Below are 20,833 nucleotides of genomic sequence, written 5' to 3' on the forward strand. Positions count from 1 at the left end.
AAATGGAAAAATATGTGCAATGCCATGATAATCAAAAACAAACAATGTGTGACGCTACAAGTATAGTTTGTTGTTGTCTTATAAAATTAAAACTCTTTCTTTACACAAACACAAACACACACACATACCCACAGGCAGGCAGAGTAGTGGCTCAAAATATGTATTTATCCTGTTCCTACTGGGAATCTTGAAGGAAGCTTTGGTAGCGTAGTGGTTACGAATTGGGCTGCGAACTTTAAGGTCAGCGGTTCGAAACTACCAGCTGCTCCGCCGGAGAAAGATGAGGCTTTCTACTCCAGTAAAGATTTACACCCTCGGAAACCCTGTACAGGGTTGCTATGGGTCGGAACCGACTTGATGGCACTTAACAACAACAACAACAACACTGGGAATCTTGAATGTGATATCTTGTACTGAGTATGTTATCTTGTATTACAAAAGATCCGTGAAATGGGGAGATGATTCTAGTGGATCCAGGTATGTGCACCTAATCATTTAAATCCATCAAAGAGGAGGACCTTTGCTGGGTGCATATAGAGAATTAGAGAGGTGGAGCATTATTAAGACCTGATCCATTCCTGCTGGCTTTGAAGATACAAGAAGAGGCCACAAACCAAGGAACGGAGGCAGTCTCTCTCTCTCTCTCTCTCTTTCTGTGTGTGTGTGTTGAAGTTTTTATTGTGAATTATGTGATCGTTTACATTGGCGAACATTAGCTTTACATTCATCCTATCTTATTTCATTGCATTGCAATGTTTACAATTCCCTGTATGCATCATCAAACAGCCAAAGGGTATACACCTCACAAGCCTGCCCCTTGGCCATCAACACACAGCCCCTCTCCCTCCCAGAGTCCAGAGTCCCCAGCCACTCCATCTCTTCACATCATCATCTCTGTGTAGGCAGTCTCTTGAAGCTACAAAAGTCAATGAAATTAATTTTGTTCTGGAGGCTTTCTGCTTTCCAGAGATTTACAGTCTCCAAAACCGTATATTGGGTCAGTATGAATTAAATCAAGCTGATGATAAACAACAACAACAGATCCTTTAGAAAAGAATGCAGTGTCATGGATACATTGACTTTAGCTCAGTGTGACCCAAGCAGACTTTTGACTTCCAGAACTGTAAGATAACAAATTTGTGTTGTTTTAATTCTGTGGTAATTATTAAAAGCCATAGATAATCATTAGATTTATACATAAGTGTATTATATATTTATATTTATGTGTATAGGTACATAATAAGTTATAAATATATATTAGGAAGTGAAGAGTAACCCCTTGGTAGGAAAATTATGGTTTAGAAAAGTTCTTCTGATAATTTGAGATTTTACTGTGCAAATTAGTAAGAACCAACAAAGATAGACTCTTCTTCAAGATTCTTTATAACCATCTGCAGTAAAACTGTTGTAATGAATATGCAATCCTACTACAAACACTGTTATGTGCTGTCCAATCGATTCAGGGTCTTAGAGGCCCTTTGCACAACAGAACTCAACACCGCCCAGTCCTGTGCCATCCTCACAATTTCTGAGAGTGTTCACAAGGTTTTTAGTGGTTAACTATTCAGAAGTGGTCCGCCTCTCCTCTTCTTAGACTGTCTTAGTCTGAAAGCTCCGCTGAAACATATCTAACGTTAGTGACCCTGCTAGTATTTAATATACTGATGACATAGCTTCCAGCATCTCAGCAACATGCAATTTACCACAATAAGTCTAGGGTTTCAGAGGTGGGTTTGAACCATCAACTTTGTGGTTAGCAATCCAGGATTGCTGTTGTTGTGAATTGCTGTCGAGTAGGTTCTGACCCATACCAACCCTGTATAGGGTTTCCAAGGAGCAGCTGGTGAGCTTGAACTGCCGATCTTGCAGTTCAAATGGCTTTGCAGACTGGCGCATTAACCCACAGCGCCACATAACAACTCTCTCTCTATCGTATTGTTAAGTGCAGTGGAGCCAGTTCAGACTCATAACGACTCTGTATAGGGTTTCCAAGGTGCAGCTGGTGAATTTGAATCACCAACTTTGTAGTTCAAACCAACCTTGTGGTCCAGTGCTTATCCTACAGTGTGCCACGCCAGGACTTCCATGAGTCAGAACAGACTGACAACAGTTAACAACAACTATGTGTATATATATACACACACATATATGTATTTATTTATACTGTCTCTCTTCAAGTGGAATTACAATGAACACTATTTCACAATATATGAAATACTCAGTGATCAAAACTCTAAGTGTGGTCCTAATATTTATGCTTCTAGATGGAATATGTGTAGACCAAAAACAAAAAAGTAGATTTCAGTTACTTAGCTTGATTCACAATTGTACTAAAGGCTAATATTGAATGAATCATGGAAATTTTGGTTTATTACAACTGCTCCATTTACAGGAGCTGCAGGATTAAAGTAACTTCAGGATATTTGTTGGTCCCAGATGGGTATCAGGATGCAAAAAGACTCTGGGCTGGAGTCCCCAGACCAAGGTCAAGATTCATACAAATAAATTCAGTGCTTAGCATTCTGATTTTCAAATGGCCAATACGAACTCTCATCTTTTATTTCCTGGAGATTTGAAGCCATATTTTTTTTATACAGTTCTGTAAGATCAGAGTTATTTTGGATATTTTGGAGACAGTGGATCGGGGCCTGAATTGTACAGATAAGAATCTCTCTCTCTCTCTTTCTGTCTGTCTCTAGTAGAAAGCAGCAAGCGCCCCCAAGGGACTGGGAGATACTTGTTTTCACTTCTTCCTTTCTGTGTGCTGACAGTCTGCTCATGTATTAGTTGGCCAGAAAGATTTATATTGTAATTACAAATCTATATTATAAGTACTTCTTCCTTTCAGCTATTGGATTTCCCTTCATCAGAGTTTATTGGCACCTCTGAATAAAGGATTAACCTATGTAAATGTTTTACTCATACATTCATTGAAAAGTATATTCATTGAACCCCTATTATGGGCCAGGTACAGTGTTGAGCTTTAGATTTCAAGTGTGTTGGTAGACCTAAAAAGACAGCAAAGTTTGTCTTGTTTAAGCAGCTTCAAGTTGTTTCCAGCTCTTAAATAACCCTGTATAGTGTTTTTAAGGAGCAAGTGTTGGGTCTGAACTGCTGATCTGAGGTTAGCAGTGCAGTACTTATCCTACAGCCCCACACCAGAACTCTTCAGCTGAAATCAAATCCCTACTCCCCCCAAGACTTGCTGTGTTCACTTAGAAAGAGTCAGAGAAGAATGTTGACTCCCAGATTGTGGAGAGTGTACGAATGATTTTGCATCCTGACTACCCTTATTAGACATTTTCTTCTATTGTTAGAGTTGTTGGTCTTCCAATGAGGGACGAATTCTCTTTTTCTTTGTAAAATCAAGTGTCTTTGTCTCTTTCAGTGACCCTTACGCATGAGAACATTTTTGAAAATAAGAAGCCCTTAGCAGAATATGAGAGTAGAAGTGTAAAATTCAGCCATTTATGCCTTTGGTTAGGATGGCTAGGGAAGTGAGTTTTGAATGCTTTTGAAATGTCAGTGAAACATATTTTCCTGCCAGTGTGTATGGTGGGAATGGGCTTCTTATACCATTTAACACAGGGTGACCTTGTCTATTGATTTAATGAGGAAATTATACATGCTGTATTTTCCTATTTAGCAAAGGTTTTTGCACTGAAGGTATATCAAAGAAGCATATTACCAGGAGGAGTTGGGGGCACACAGCCATATGGCAGAGGAAAGGCCACAACAATCAAGCAGCTGACCTGTGGTTTCTCAGATGAGGCATACAGAAAGGCATTTTGGGAAGTGGCAATAGGGGTTAGCCACTGGGCAGCAAACATGTGTCCAGTAAATGGTGGCCTTGATACCTCAAATCCATTTACAGTGCATGTCATTTGACACTCTCTTCAAAATCCAGGGAATGTGTTTTGCAGTGGCTTAGATAAAATGAGGGAGAGAGAAAAGAGTAACTATTAGCGTAATTACAAAGAGACCTGTTTGATCTATGCTTCATATGCTCATATGGTTGGGTGGTGAGGCGACTTCAGTACTCATCATATCCCTAATAAGTCCTGTTAATTAGGTAATAGGAGCATTCTCTCATTGTGACAACAGAGGTTTTTGGACTCACTCAAATTAAACCAAGCTAATTTTGTTCAGTGTTGAGATTCCAGATGCCCACCCCCCCCCCAAAGTACACTCTGGTAGACAGACATAGGAGTCAATATCTACATGATCCGTGATTTACTTTTTAATGCTGGGAAAACAGTTTCTGGGATAGGCCCTTCTGGACACCAAGAAATCGAATTAGATCATTTGATATTTGTATGCATATAGCTACATATATATACACTTGTCCACATGTAAAGTTATGTGTCTGACAATGAGCCCTGTCTGTAAACTCAGTGCTTCTAAAGAATATGTGCTCCAGGCTACAGACCAGTGATGGTTTATATATGTAGCTGTGATGCTTAAAGTGATGTTACCAGTATTTCAGATACCAATAGGGTCACCTGTGGTGAATAGATTTCAGCACCAATTCTAGGCTAAAAGAGTCTAGGAACAAAGGCCTGGCAAACTCTTTCTAAAAATTAGCCTATGACAACCTTATGGATTACAACAAAATGTTGTTGTTGAGTACAATTGAGTTGGTTCCGACTCAAAGCAACTCTGTATGGGGTTTCCAAGGAGTTGTTGTTGTTGGTTTTCAGTGCTGTGGAGTCGATTCTGACCCATTAGCAACCCTGTACAGGGTTTCTGAGGCTGTAAATCTTTACAGGAGCAGAAAGCCTCATCTCTCTTCTGCGGAACAGTTGGTAGTTTCGAACTGCTGACCGTGAGATTAGTAGCCCGATTCATAACCACTATGCTAGGTTGGTGGATTTGAACTGCCAACCTCAAAATTAGCTGCCCAGTGCCATACCACACTTTTACATAATATTGGCCCTTAACATGCTAGACGATGAGTCTTGTATGTTGGAAGTCACTCAAAATACAAAATAGTAATACCAATAAAATCAAGGCCATAAATGGTTATGAAGATGGTACAGGATTGGCCAGCAAGCCTGGGGGTTCTAAGGTCAGAGACCAACTGGGTGACAACTAGCAGCAATGACACAATTGCTTTATCTAACTCTGAGGAAACTGACTTTAGTACATTTTTTTTTTCTCTAACTCTGAGGAAATTGACTTTAATAAAAGGCAGAAATGTTGGCGCTGGAAGGGATTTTGGATATCAGGTGCCCAACACACTCCATTTGTATATGAGAAGACTAAGACGTAGAAGGAAATGAGCCACGTAAGATCAAAAAGTGAGTTAAGGTAGGAACCAAAAGTTATACATTCTACTCCCTGTGACAGCTCATCATTTAATTAAAAAAAAAAATAGCAATTTTATTGAGCTAGGATTCACCTATCCCTGTAAACTGTATAATTCAATAGTTTCAACTGCCCTTGCCTGGCCACATCTGAGATTACACTGTCTACCTATCAGCACCTGTTTTATCCACACTGTAAGATCGTCTGAGAACAAAGGCTTCAGAATACCTAATGATAATAACTATTTATTCTATGTGAGCTTCTTTCTGTTTTGTACCTGTAAAATGGCATGAGGCAATGTCCAACCTTCTCTAACTTCATCAGGGGAAACGAGACAAAATTCATCAGCCCAAGACTGATTCCTATGAGGTGGACGTTAGACTCTCCAACCTTCCTTACCAATTCTGACACCAGCTGTTCCTCCCATGACACTACTTCTCTGCTGAGTTCAAGAATCCATTTCAGTAGACACACAAAACTCACAGACAGTACTCACAATATGTGGGTTTTATCAAAGCATTTAATGGAGTCCTGGTGTGGCGTCATGGGACATGCACTGGACTTCAGTGTTGGTTTGAACCTCAAGGTGGGCAGTTGAAATTCACCATGTGCTCCTTAGAAACCCTATTCAAGTTTGCTATGGGTTAGAATAAACTCCATGGTACTTAACAAGAACAATTTTTGTTGTTGTTGTTGTTATGTTATGGTGTCGGTTCCAACTCATCGCGACCCTGTACAGGGTTTCCAAGGCTGTAAATATTTACAGGAGCAGAAAGCCTCAACTTTCTCCACAGAACAGCTAGTAGTTTTGAACTGCTGACCAAGAGATTAGCAGCCCGATTCATAACCACTATGCTACCAGAGCTCCTTGTTGTTGTTGTTGTTGTTAGGTGTCAGATCTCCTTAGCACTGCCAATAAATGCTCAGGGTCAACAAATCTAGCTCTTCCAATTAAGTGCCTGGAGGCTCTGCAAGGGAGCTTCCTGCCTGAGGGTACTTTACTCATTCGGTGGGCTGGGGAGCAGGCTGCTTTGTCACCTGACCTGGTCTTGGTTCTACTATTTCCCTCCTTGGCTGTTCCTCAGGTGTCACAGTTCTTTGTCTCCTTCTTCAAAGGGTTTTGTGCACAGGGTATTGGAATCAGAGGATGTGTTCCATTTGTGGTTCGCCTTTCTTGATGGTAGTAAGATTAACCCAGTTTCTTCTGAGATAACTCATTTTATGCCCAGCAGGGATGACAAAATGGGCCAATTGCCAAGTTAGAATTACAAGTTCTTACAATCACAATTAACCCTGCTAAAAATCACTTACACCTGTATCATGTAAGCCTATCATCATACCTCTGAACCAGAGGCATCAGGAGAAGAGGAAATATACCCAATCTGCATGGTCCCATCCAGTCATTTGGTTGGAATTACAAAGGCTATGGCTAGAAGAGTCATATCAAGGAAATCACTGTCCCACAGTCCACATCACTATAGTAAGTTTCTGTGTATGCAGCCAACTACTACATTTGTTGAAGTTGTTACACGCTCTTCTAGGCACTTGCCATCAATCAGGAAACAAAGCAAATACTCTTGCTTTATCTCTCCACCAAGGAAGAGATAAAAATGCATAATATATTAATTTATGAAATTTTAGAAGATTCTAAGTGCTACAAAAAGGAGCTCTGGTAGCGTAGTGGTTACGAATTGGGCTGTGAATCGCAAGGTCATTAGTTCGAAACTACCAGCTGTTCCGCGGGAGAAAGATGAGGCTTTCTGCTCCCGTAAAGATTTACAGCCTCAGAAGCCCTGTACAGGGTTGCTATGCGTCAGAACCGACTTCACGGCACATAACCAACCACCAAGTGCTACAAAAGGGGAAAAAAAACAAACCCAAACAACCAAAAATCAGACTCAGTGAAACTGAGTAAAGGAAGTAGGATAAGTGGATGTGTTTGCATAATGGGTAAGGAGGAGGGTAGACTGGGATTATGAACAGAAAACTCAGGGTAGGCCTAATTAAGGGGGTAATGTTATATCAAATGTTTGCAATAATCCTTTAAAGATCCATTTAAATGTGCATTATTAACCCACCTTCAAATTAATTTTGTTTAAAACATAAAACACACACAGAAGTATATCGTTTAATGAATTTTTACAAAGTGAAAATGCCTGCTGATCTTTCTAGGTTTTTAGATGATAAGCCCAAGAGTGGGCTCCTTGGTGTCAGAACCTACACGTGAACTCATGTGAACTGGGAATGTTAACAATTTTCCATTGGATTGAGTTCACCCAAACAAGAAGCTCCCAATGTCAGGACTTCAGACTTGTAAAGTCAGATTGAAGAGAGGTCCAGAGAACTAAGTGAGGATTACAGTCACTGCCACACAAAACAAGGACATGTTAGCTTCCTAAATAACCATGGAAAGAACTTTAGAATCAATCTACTGGGGCATCCATGTCCAGAGATAAATAGAGTGTACTGCTATGTCTACTAATGACCACAGAGTGGCAGTGTCTTAGAGCTTAACTCAAGTCAGCAGTTGGTTCAAAAGTCCCTAATTCAGTCCTTTTTAAGAACGTGATAGGTTTTTACATTTTTTTAAACTTTTAACAACATTTCACAGATCATAGGCACCTACATAGAAAAAAAAAATGACATTGGCATTAAATTTACTTTTGTATAGATAATCACAAACATACAGTAAGCAATGCTGCAGTCCTTTTTGCATATCAATAGGTTTCTTGTTTAAGAAGGACAACACAACAAATCCGTAAAATCTGCACTTGAGACTTCTTTTATCTGACTATGCTAGAGGAGCTGGGGGCAAAACAACCCTCTCACAAGAAACAAATGGAAAGACCATATTTAAAAAGCAAAGTGTCTGAATGTAAAGGAGAAACCCAAGACTTGAAGGATGAAGATCGAAGAGGGGAGGTTCACAGGGGGTAATGTTGCCATTTTTGTGCATTTGTTTTGCTTTGGAGCATTTATTGAGTTTTAGGCAGAGAAAGGTGAGAATTGGAGAAGTCCAGCAGAGGACAAGCAGTAGTAAAAGGTACAGATGTCACCAGAGCTTTTAGTATGAGTTGAAATCAACTCGATGACACAAAGACATTACCACCACCATAGATCTGGGGATGCACAAATGGAATTTGGGGCTTGGAAAAGGAGTTTTGAGTTGGCTAGCAAAGAACCTTGAAAGAAAGTACAATCATAGAATAAGGAAAATATAAATACTGCTCCAAGTTTACTAAAGAGTCATGTGCTGATTTTTTAGTTGCACTGAGCAAGATGATAAGAAGACAAGCCAAGAATAGGTGAAATGTTGAGTGGAGATTTCATGGCCTCAATGTGCAGAAAACATAACCATTGGAGTTCTCATCCTGCCAGTGAAGAGGGAACAGAGGCCAGAAGGACAAATGCAACCAGCAGTTGACAAGTATGCTTTACAAGAACCGAAATTCAGCCTCAAGTCATCTCAGTCCCTCATGAAACTGTATTGATTTGCCCCTTTATTCCTTGCTAGAGGATAGTCAGAGGGTAATCAAATCCTACTTGGAGAAAGAAACATCATTCTGAGCCTCTACAAAATATTAAACAGTGTCTGGCATTCAATCAAAGCATAAGAGACTGAACAAAAGCAGAACCAAGTTAAACATAGATGAGAAACCACCAAAGAACAAGTCTCTAAAAATAGATACTGAAATTAAAATTCTAGAATTAGAAAAGAATTATAATGGAGATGAAGAAAAATAGTGAAACAGTAAATTGAACCCAAATGAAGACAGAACAATTAGTGACTTAGATGAAAATTAGTAGACTATATCTAGACTAAAGCTCACAGAGAACAAAAACAGGAAGAGACGATACTAGAACAAAAATGGGAGAATAATAAGAGAAATGAAAGAAAATCACATTAATGGAGAGATAGACCAGTCCTGGTATGGTGTTGTAGGTTAATGTGCTAGACTGCAAAGTGGGTTTGATCTGCAAGGTCGGTGATTCAAGCTCTCCAACTGCTCCTTGGAAACCCCATACACGGTCACTATGGGTCAGAACTGATTCAATGGCACGTAAAAACAACACAACAAGAAGATTGGAAATAGAAATGCTGTGAGATTGCCATTAAATGTTCTTATATTGTTGATGTTAAATGCTGTTGAGTTGGTTCCAACTCATAGTGACTTTTATGGTTTTTCAAGTAGAGGTTGGTTGGTTTGAATTGCTGATTTTGTGGTTAGCAATCTAATGCTTATCCCACAGTGCCACACCAGGACTCCAAATGACCTATTGTTTTTGTTAAGTGCCTTAGAGTAGATTCTGACTCATAGTGACCCAGGACAAGGTTTCCAAAGGGCAACTTGTAAGTTTGAACCAACAACCTTGTGAATCAAACCACCCTTGTGGTCCAGTTATTTATCCTACAGTGCCATACTATAGCTTCAACTGAATCATTTAAAAACTCATCAGCTATTGCTGTGTAAAATGGCAAACTGTTCTTAAAAAATGACATAAAAATGCAAAGTATACAGGATATGCACAATAGTTTCTAAGTACTAAAGCAGATACCCCACATGACCAAATATCTAGCTTATTATAAAGGTGTGGTAATCAAGTCACTGTGAAATAGATTATGATCTGTTGAAAACTACACTAATGCAACATAACTGAGGCTGGAAGGAGATTCATTCATATATAATTACCAGATGTCTGGCATGGGCACCATTGCCATTCAGTGCAAAAACTAGTTTTCAGAATAAATGGTGCTGGCCAGTTTGATACTCATATTGAAGAAACTAAAATAAAAATATTACTTCACAGCAATCATAAAGATAATTGCAATACATTTCAGTTATATATAATAAAAATAAAACAATTAGGAGATGATATAAACAATTAGGAGACGAGGCAGTGTTTCATTCTGTTGTACATATGGTCGCTATGAATTGGAATCTACTCCATGACACCTAGCAACAACCTTAAGGTAGACTAAACTTTCTCAAGCATGTATGAAAAGCATTATCTGAGGTGAAAGGATTGACAAATTGAATAACATTTACGATTAGACCATCTGTTTATCCAAGTATTATTATTAAGAGGGTAAAAAGATAAACCAAAGCACAGGACAAAACATACTCACACATACATGCAAACACACACACAGGACTCATACCCAGAATTAAAAATGACATTACAATTAAATAAAGACAACTTAATGGCAAAAGGAGAGTTTCAAAAAGTAATGTCCAAGTTGATGAAAAGTAATTGGAAAGGGAATCAATATCAAGAATATAGCACTACATGCTAACAAGAATGGTTACATGTTTTTTAAAATGAGAAGATATCAAGTGTTGGTGAGAATGTAGAACAAGAAAACTCTGAAACAGTTCAGGTGGAAGTATAAATTGGTAGATTCACTTTAGACAACGTATTGATAATATTTGTTAAAGTTGAATATACATATACCTTACAGCCCAGGTATTTCAATCTTAGGAATATAACTAACAGAAATATGCATATCTGTGTACATAAAGAGTTATTATAAAATATATGCAGCAACACAGTATGGTTCATAATAACCCCAAATTGAAAACTTCTAGATCATCAACAAAACAATTAATCCATAAATTGATTGGCATCCCACATAGAAAATTAACAAACTACTGCTCTGTGAAATAATGTGGATAAATCTCCTAAACAAAAATGGAGAAGCCAAAGTCAAAACATGATATTGGAAAATATATTTGAGTGAAAAGATCAATAAGACTATAACACTAAATTTTAAGAAGAAATAATAACAAATTCATTATCTGAAATTTCAAAAGTGTTACGAATAACTGAGAACATTTTCTGATGTTGTTGTTGTTTTGTTGTTGTTAAGAGCTGTCAAGTCAGTTCGGTTCTGTAATATGCACCAGATAATAAACGGCATAAAATAGGAGGGAAACATACAGGACACTGGGTATTATGGAAATAGTTGATGTAATAACAAAAAAGATCATTGAACAGTATCAAAATAGTATAATTTCTTACTTGTAATTTACAACCAATTAAAATAGGGTCCAAGACCAAAAAAAGAAAAAGTTGATTCCAGTATTAACTGATGATGTGTTCCTTCATTGACTATTTTGATAGTCTTAGTTCAGATAGCAACACTTATAATTAGGTATAAGAATGTGATAAAAACGTAGATACTAAGAAACTAGAGTTGGGAATTTCCAGGATGGTCAATTGTCAGTGTTATTTTGTCAGTCCTTATAATACTGTCCACAGCACAAGATGTCACAATAGAGGGGAAATTGAGTTTTCTCCTGCTACATATAAAGCCAGCGGTTACATGAACTCATTTATTTTAGCTGATCTCCAGGGTAAATCGGATACATTAGTAATGACATAAGAATAAAATAATTCAGTTTACCTGATTCTGGATTTTTTTTTTTTTTTAAGCTGCTAAAATGTAGAGATACGAACAACTATATATATATATATATATATATACTCAAAGCCTCAATGGCCCCTTTCAAAATGAGGTTAATTACTATCTCAAGCCTGAAATTGAAGGATAGGAGGAGTAAATATACATAAACATTGAATTCCCAAATAGACACATTATTTTCAATTAATATATACCAACTCAGTGCCAAAATATTGAAATCCTACTAAATGCAAAACACTGGGGACTCAGACATAGCTAGGGATGACTCAATCCCTGGGATGTTCTGGAAAGTGAGAAAAACCATAAAAACAACTAAATAATAAACCACAAAGTAAAATATGAGGTGCAATAGAAGAGACATATTGTCCGGAGGGAACAGTCGCTGGAGAAGGATGTCATGCTGGGTAAGGTGGAGGGTCAGAGAAAAAGAGGAAGACCCGTAATGAGATGGATTGCCCAGGTGGCATCATTAATGGACTCAAGTGTGGCAGCGGTAGTGAGGTTGGCCCAGGATTGGACATTGTTTCGTTCTGCTTTGCATGGAGTCACTATGAGTCGGTTCTGACTCGATGGCACCCGACAACAACAACAACAATAGAAGAGAGCCACCAGTATGGCAGTATGTCCCATTACCAAGCAAGATGGGATGTTTGTAAAACTCCTAAGTAGCATTTAAATTGAAAGTTATTTATATATAATTTAAATGTAAACATCATTGTTATTTTATGTTTTTTATTTTTAACCTCAAAATAGTAGACGCATTTCCCTTTTCCTTCAATAATTAATTGTTGTTGTTAAGTGCCATCGAGTCAGTCCTGACTCATAGCGACTCTGCATAGGGTTTTCAAAGAGCGGTAGGTGTGTTAGAACCGCCGACCTTGCAGTTCAAATCGACCTACTAGAAGGTTTTTATTATTTATTATTATTAAAAATATGATCAGCATTCTTTATGGATCCTGATGTGGCAATGTAGGATGAACACAACCGGACTGCTAACATCAAGGTCAGCGATTCAAACCCACCAGCTGCTCCTCAGAAAACCAATACAGGGTCGCTATGAGTTAGAACAACTTGACAGCACTTAACAACAGCAAAAACAACAAAAAGCATTCTTTGTAAAAACTAAAACATTACAGAAATGTTATATTTATAAAATATTTTCTCTTTAATACTAAATTACCAGCGTTAATGATAAACTCTTTGAGAATTCATCCATGATTGTGACTGTGTATGAGACATCATTTCTCATAAACAGTGTCATATTAAAGTACTACTTTATAATTTCTTTGTATGATCCACAATATAGATTTAACTAAAATTTATTAGGATGTACATATCTATGGCCCACTGGTGTGGCACTGTGGGTTAATGCTCTAGTCTGCAAAGTCAAGCCGTTTGAACTGCAAGGTCGGTGGTTCAAGCTCACTAGGTGCTCCTTGGAAACCCTGTACAGGGTCGCTATGGGTTGGAATTGACTTAACGGCACTTCACAACAACAACAAATATATCTATGGTGGTGGTGGTTTTATGCCATCGAGTCAGTTCCAATTCACAGAGACCCTGTGCAAGGTTTCTGAGGCTGTAAATCTTTACAGGAACAGAAAGCCTCATCTTTTTCCCATAGAGCGACTGGTAGATTCAAACTACTGACCTTGAGGTTCGCAATCCAGCTCATAATCTACTATGGTACCAGGGCTCCTTAGGTATCTATAGCATATACATTCATCTGCATATAATTCCACTGGATTGATGTATGATAGTTTATTGACTCCTCTATTGATGACTATATATATGTTGTTGCTGTTAAGTGCTGTTGAGTGAGTTTTGACTCACATCAACCCTGCATAGGGTTTCCATGGAGTGGTTAGTAAGCGTAAACTGCCAACCTTGTGGTTCAAACCGACCTTGCAGTCCAGCACACTAACCCACAGAGCCACACCAGGATGCTTAAAAAATTTGTGGAAAACTTCTATAATTGTTTAATTCCATTTTTCCACAAACTTTGTGCAGTCCCCTGTGTCCTTGTGTGTGTGTGTGTATAACATTATATATATATATGTAAATAAACTATATTGAATGTTTATTGTGAATAGTTTTTGTGATTGCTATATTTTCATGTCAAATAGAAAAATGAATAATAAATTGATGGTGATGTTTATTGAGTTTCAGTCTACAAGTTAGGAGACTAGAGGAGGTAATTCTCTTCTTTGGGCTTCAAGTTTCTGATTTGTGTAAAAGACATTTATGTTGAAATAGGAAGGAATGACTTAAGAAGCCTCCTTTTGGGACAGTCCATGAATCTAAGGGTCATATTTTTCGTTGAAATGATTTGTAATATCCATTTACTTAGTTGTGGTCCTCTTTAAAATAAACAATGTTAAGGTATATAAGAATATACACAATCAATTAAGAAATATATAGAGTAAATGCAAAAGCTAGAAAAAAAGAATATAGAGTTAGAATGGAAGGTAGAGCCCCAGGGAAATCAGATTTCCAGAATGCATGTCGAAGTGTACTGCACTGAGACACAAATTTGACTTTTAGTTTCCTGGAAGCCAGAACAACAAAGAAAACACAATCAGCACAGAAGACTTCCAGAAAAATAGAGTAGCTTGAGAAAATTTCAAATTCACAGAAGGAAATAAACAATTGCTCACAGGTACTTGTACACAAACATGCGTGCATATGCTGCAAAATTTATGAATATCTCCAAGTCGCTAGAGGTTTGAATCTCTCCTTTTCTTAGATTCTGGCTCTGATGCATATGGTTTATTATCTACCAGCACTGGACTATGAGCAACAAGGTCGGCAGTTCGAACCTACCAGTTGCTCCTCAGAAACCCCATACAAGGTCGCTATGAGTCGGAACCCACTGGACGACATTTAACAACAATAACAATCCACAGCTAGCTGCATTCAGGTTAAATGAATTCAGTAAAAACCAACTCCAAAACGATCTTATTTAAAGGAGACTCTTCGATAGGTGCAAACAGCAGGTCATTAACAACAAAGGTTCCAGATAAAGTGATTCCTCCAAGAAACCACTTGGAAGTTTCAGGTTGAGATGATGGTCACGGGAACAGTGGATTTAGGAGAAACCGTTGTGAAAGAGTATAGTACTTCTGTTACTCAAAGTTACAAAATTTAGCCAGAAGAGCAGGCCTATTTCAGTACCAGGAGAGATGACAGCTGTGTTAACTGTTATCCAAGAGAAAGGGATAGGAATGGGGGTGGGGCAAGCAGCACCAAAACAAGAGAAAAAGTATGTTCTTTCTTTCTTTTTTTAAAGCTCTTATTGTGAATTGACTGATCATTTACAAGGCAGATCATCTGTTTTGCACTCAACCAATCATATTTTGTTTCATTGTGATGATTACAATCCCCTCCATGCACCATCGGTTAACAGTATTTACCCCTATTTCCTCTCTCTCTCTCTCTCTCTCTCTCTTTTTTTTTTTATGAACATAGAAAATACATATTCGTTTAAACAGCCAAAGGGCACATTTTGCAAGGCAGCCTCCTGCCCACCGGCACACAAGCATTCTCATTCCATGGGTCTAGAGTCCTCAGCTGCCCCATCTCTCCATGCCATCACCTCTGCTTCCGTTTCTGGTGTCACTGCCTCTCTGGTTAGGATGCCACACTCTGCTCATGCTCTTCCTTCTTGATGGTCCTAGGGTCCTCTGTGCCTGGAGTGAATGATTAACTACATCTCCCATTTTGTCACAAATCTTCTACCTTTATAGTTGTGATTGTAATTAGGATAACAATTACTCACCACTGAATCAAAAGAAGCCTATGCCCATCCTTCCCCATCCCCTTTCACCAGACATATGTAGACAAGAGGAAAACTATTGGGATTCTACTCTCTCTGCCTCATTCTGAAACTAAGAACACTCTTGAAAATTTGTAAGCCAGCCACTTCATTCCTTTATAAACCCCTCCCTCCACTTTTGGTAGCCAATATCTAAGTTGCCTGTCCCTATCAACCCTGTGTACTGAGGGGAAAGGACTGATCCTTGATGTGAAGACTCCTTCCGTCTTGGTTGGAATTTTGAAAAACTACACCCATAAGCAAAGGTCAAGTTCATCAAATTGTAGCAATTTAGACTTGCTTCTGGTATCAAACATCTTTAACTTCCTCTAGTTGAGTTCTGATCAGCAAGCCATCCAAGCTAGGTCAAATGGGCATTATCTGTAAGTTTGGGTGTTCTTGTACCCCTCCCCCACTTCAGATGCTTCACTCTCAGCTCTAGCGCCCAGTGGTTAGGTCAGTGTCCATGGGCTCAGAAGTTCCCAAGTCTCCCTAAATTTCAAACCAACCAGCCCTTCCTCTTCTCTCTCTCATCTCAAGGTTGACAGGTGTCTATGAAACATGGTTGAACTCAGCCCATGTATTCACTGCTGCCTTTCTCCTACTCCATGCACAAGTAGACCAACACAGTCACCAGCGAGCTTGCAAGCCTGCTTGTGTGTTTCCTTTGAGTTCCAGTTTTGGAAGGGAGTTTATGCTGATGGGCTAACAGAAAAAGTATATTCTTTAGCTGGAATACTAACAATCACACTTGCTTCCTTCAAGTTGTAAGTCAGATAGCTATTTATGTTTGCTGATTAGCTATCTTCAGACAATACAATAATAATATTAATGATGATATACAAAGGACTTCTGGTGTGGCATTGTGGATCAGCACTGGACTGCAAACCACAAGGTCAGAAATTCAAATCCATCAGCAACTCCTCGGAAACCCTATACAGTGTCGCTGTGAGTCAGACCGACTTGACGGCACTAATAACAACAACATACAAATAAACAAACAAAAATAAGTTATTCTGGGGTTCCCAAAGTCACAGTTCGGTTGGCAGATGGCACAATTAAGAACAGGTCTCTATCCTGAGAACTAAGAATATTTCTCAAACATTTTACAACAGAGTGATCAAGTGATTTCAAGAGATTAAATGCCTTTATTTTTGCGACATTTAGATTCATAAGGGGAGTGATGTATTAAGCAGAAAAAGTCAAGAAAACAAAATAATATAGAAACATTTTCAGTATAAAACTTGAGTGTAGACTTCAAGAAGTGAAAAAAGTCTTCAATGAAAATACATATATTTCAGGTACATCTGTTTGGTTAGCTCCACAAAATAGAAAGAAAACATGGGTATGTTGAATTGAGACAGAATAGGCAGTAGGACATGATTATGGAGAGCAATGAAAAACTGCTTGAGAGAGGTACAGAGAACAAAAGCATAACAGAGGTGATTGTTGTTTTTACTGGACATGAAAATGTTACAGGTAGCACTAACACTGCACATAACTGATTAGGCACGTAGACTCGTTTGCACAAAAGCTCAAAGTGAAAGTAATAAGAGATGAAAATAAGATACTTGTTGTTAAGTACCGTTGAGTCTGCTCAAACTCTCAGCGACCCTGTGAAGGGTTTCCAAGGAGCGGTTGGTGGGTTTGAATCTCTGATCTTTCGGGTAACAGTCCAATGCGTACCTTGCAGTGCTATTATCAGCTAATTTAACTTACTCAGGAGAGCTAACTGCTTTGAAGTGTAGTTGATGGTCAGTGAATATTCATTCAAAATATTGTTCCTGTGTAAAGAAAAAATTGAATCTACAGTCTGAAGGATCATAAAGAGTATCAGGCAAAAGTACTAAAACAAGACTATTAAGTGTATATCAAGTGTATAAACACGGGAAAATCAGAAAGTATTTCTATTAGGGCTCCAGTTCAAACAAAACATGTCTTTGCATTCAGTGGATGGCTGCAGACAAGTTCTCTCAGTAACATATGTCTTAGTCTCATTAGGATGCCTTCAAAAATATGGTCCAAACAAAACAGTGGCTTCTGAGGCAGAAAGGTCAGCTCAGAAGGTTATGTTCACTGTGTGGAATTCCAAAGGGGTAATCCTTTAGATTTTCTCAAAGAATGATGATGGGCTTATCATGAACAAGTTATTATTATTATTTCTTTTTCTTTTTAACTTTTCATTGTGAATTGATTGAAGAATTACAGAGAAGATAATCAGTTTTAGATTCAAGAAATCATACACTTTGTTTCAGTTCAAAGATTGCAACTCCCTCTGTACAACAAAAGTTATCCCACTTCCTCCCCATGGCTCTTATGTGTATTCTACCTTTCTTCCCATTCCTTCACAACTTGGTCCTGAGGTAAATGTTGCCCTTTTGACCTTGAATGATTGACCAATCCAAGGTGAGATATCTTACTAGTGTTGTTGTCCCTCTAGTACTGCTTGCTGAAAATTGGGCCACAAGGATGAGTTCTTTTGACACCTGAAGGATGGTCAACAACCATATTCTCAGGGTCCTTGAATTTCTTTCTGACCAGTAAGCCCAGTCTTTCTTTTGTTGTTGTTGTTAAATAATTTTGAGTTTTGTTCTACATTCTCTCCCACTCTATCCCTTTCAGTTCAGTTGGTAGTGCACCCTCTAGTTCTTCTGGTCTCAGAGATAATGGAAAAGTGAATTGGTAAGAAAAAGACCAGGAAAGTTGCTCCAAGGAATTTTTTCCCACCATGACAATGTACCTGCTTATTCTTCAAAATGAGGAGGGAGTCCTGGTGTGGCACTGTGAGTTAATGCGCTGGACTGTAAGGTCAGTTTGAACCTGAAGGTCTGTGGTTCAAGCTCACCAGCCACTCCTTGGAAACCATATACAGAGTTGCTATGACTTGGAACCTACTCAATGACACTTAACAACAACATTCTTCATAGGATAGCAAGGGCTGTGCTACCAAGAATTTCCTTAGGAAACCTTACTCGATCCACCTTACAGCCCAGATCTTGTCCCTTCAGACTTCTTTGTGTCCCCCAGACTCAAAAAAAGTTGAAAAGGAACCCAATTTGAGTTCCTTGAGGATGCCAAAGCTGCCATTTTGAGGAGATATAAATCAAAAAGGACAAAATTCTTCAAGGAAGGGTTAGAGAGATGGAAACACTAACTTCAGAAGTGTATGGACCTAGACAAAGGATACATTGAGAAAATAAAAGGATATATTTTAAATAAAAATGTCTATGATTTTTTGGCAATACTTTTGGACTTAACCGTGTATCTTAGCTGATGTTGTTAAGTAGCATTGAGTCAGTTCTGACACACAGTGACCCTGTATAGGATTTCTGAGGAGCAACTGGTGAGCTTGAATGGCCGACCTTTCAGTTCAAACTGACTTTGCAGTCCAGTGCATTAACCCACAGTGCCACACCAGGACACCTGAAAACTTCAAATTCAAGTGATAAGAAGTAATCTAAAACCATAACTGAATCAAAGTGGAGAGTATTAGATATTTAAAACAAAGCAACCTTCTTGACTCAGACTTTGAAATTACACTATTATAGACCAGTATATAATGAGATTACATTTTTAATTATTTTGGTGTAAAAAATGATAACCCCCTAAGTTATCTTCAGAGCCAAATTTTCATTCACATATAATGTCACTATAAAGATGTTTCAAAGCCCTTTAACAACTTAGAAAACCTGATTAATATATACTTTCCAGAGAAGAGATGCTAACTAACCAGAAAATAAAAGGTTTTTTGATATGAAAAAGTGATAATCTAGAATGAAGTGTTAGAGTAATTGTGATAATTTAATTGCATCATTGCATATTCATTATAAAAAGAATAAAATATAATAAATAATATTTTGAATCCTACCTTGTTTAAACCCATAAAGACAGTGACAATTGATAATGAAAAGAGTTGCCACACATTTTCTTTCTCAGATTATAAAAATTTGATCACTCTATATAGGTGGAAGTGGTAAATGTGAAGCATTTGTAGTTTATCTTTTCTGGGGTCATATCTTTTTAGTTATATCAATATAAAACAACAGTTTTTAGCACCATTTTCAGCAATTTAGCATTTGTGAAATGAAGATGTTAATCTTGCTTTGAAAAGCCACAAATTTCATGACTGATCCTCTATTTAGGCTTATAGCTCAGAGCAAACAAAGGCATAAAAGGTTGCCTTAAATCTATGGAAGAAGTGAAAGTAAATCGAATGCCAGGACTTTCAACCAATTCTGTCTCAACCATAGGTAATAATTCAGTTTTTTATGGAAGAGATAAATGTTAACGTTTTCCCACTTTTGTTTCTTGGGTACTTCAATTCTATTCATTGTTGTTGTTGTTAGGTGCCCTAGAGTAGGTACTGACTCATAGCGACCCTATGCACAAAAGAACAAAACATTGCCTGGTCCTGGGCCAACCTCACAATTATTGCCACGCTTGAGCCCATTGATGCTGCCACTTTGCCAATCCATCTCACTGGGGGTCTTCCTCTTTTCCTCTGACCCTCCATCTTATCAAACAGGATATCCTTCTCCAGCGACAGGTCCCTCCTGACAATATGTCCAAAGTATGAGAGATGAAGTTTGGCCATCCTGGCCTCCAAGGAACACTGTGGTTGCACTTTTCCCAACACAGATCTGTTTGTTCTCTTGGCAGCCTATGGTATTTTCAATATTCTCCTCCAATACCATAACTCAAATGCATCAATTCTTCTACGATCTTCCTCAAACACTGTCCAATTTTCGCATGCACATGAGGTTGTTAAAAATACCATGGTTTGGGTCAGGCTCACCTTATTCCTCAAGCTGACATCTTTGCTCTTCAAAACTTTAAAAAGGTCTTGTGCAACAGATTTGCCGAATGCTATACATCATTTGGTTTCTTGACTGCTGCTTCCATGATTGTTTATTGTTGATCCAAGAAGAATGAAGTCCTTGAAAACTTCAATCTTTTCTCATTAAAAAAAAAAAAAAATGTGGCATCAGGATTGGAGGAAGACTCATTAACAACCCTTTCAGTATATTGTCTATTTCGGATATTCTGTTATTGATCGTTTGGACCTCTTTCTGTAGGTTTTGAATTGTTTCCAATGCTGTATCTATCTTATTTGATTGTTCCTGTAGTACTTTCCTGACGTCTTCCTTATTTTTCTCAATTCCATTATAAAGTGTTTTGAAACATTTGATAATTTTTCTGAATACCTTCTCAAGCATTTCCAAGACCTACCCTCCTTCCAGAATGTAGTCCAGGTCTACCTCTAGGTCATTTGTCTCAGACATTTTATC

The sequence above is a fragment of the Chrysochloris asiatica genome, unplaced genomic scaffold, assembly GCF_000296735.1.
Source record: "Chrysochloris asiatica unplaced genomic scaffold, ChrAsi1.0 scaffold00055, whole genome shotgun sequence".
Taxonomy (NCBI): domain Eukaryota; kingdom Metazoa; phylum Chordata; class Mammalia; order Afrosoricida; family Chrysochloridae; genus Chrysochloris; species Chrysochloris asiatica.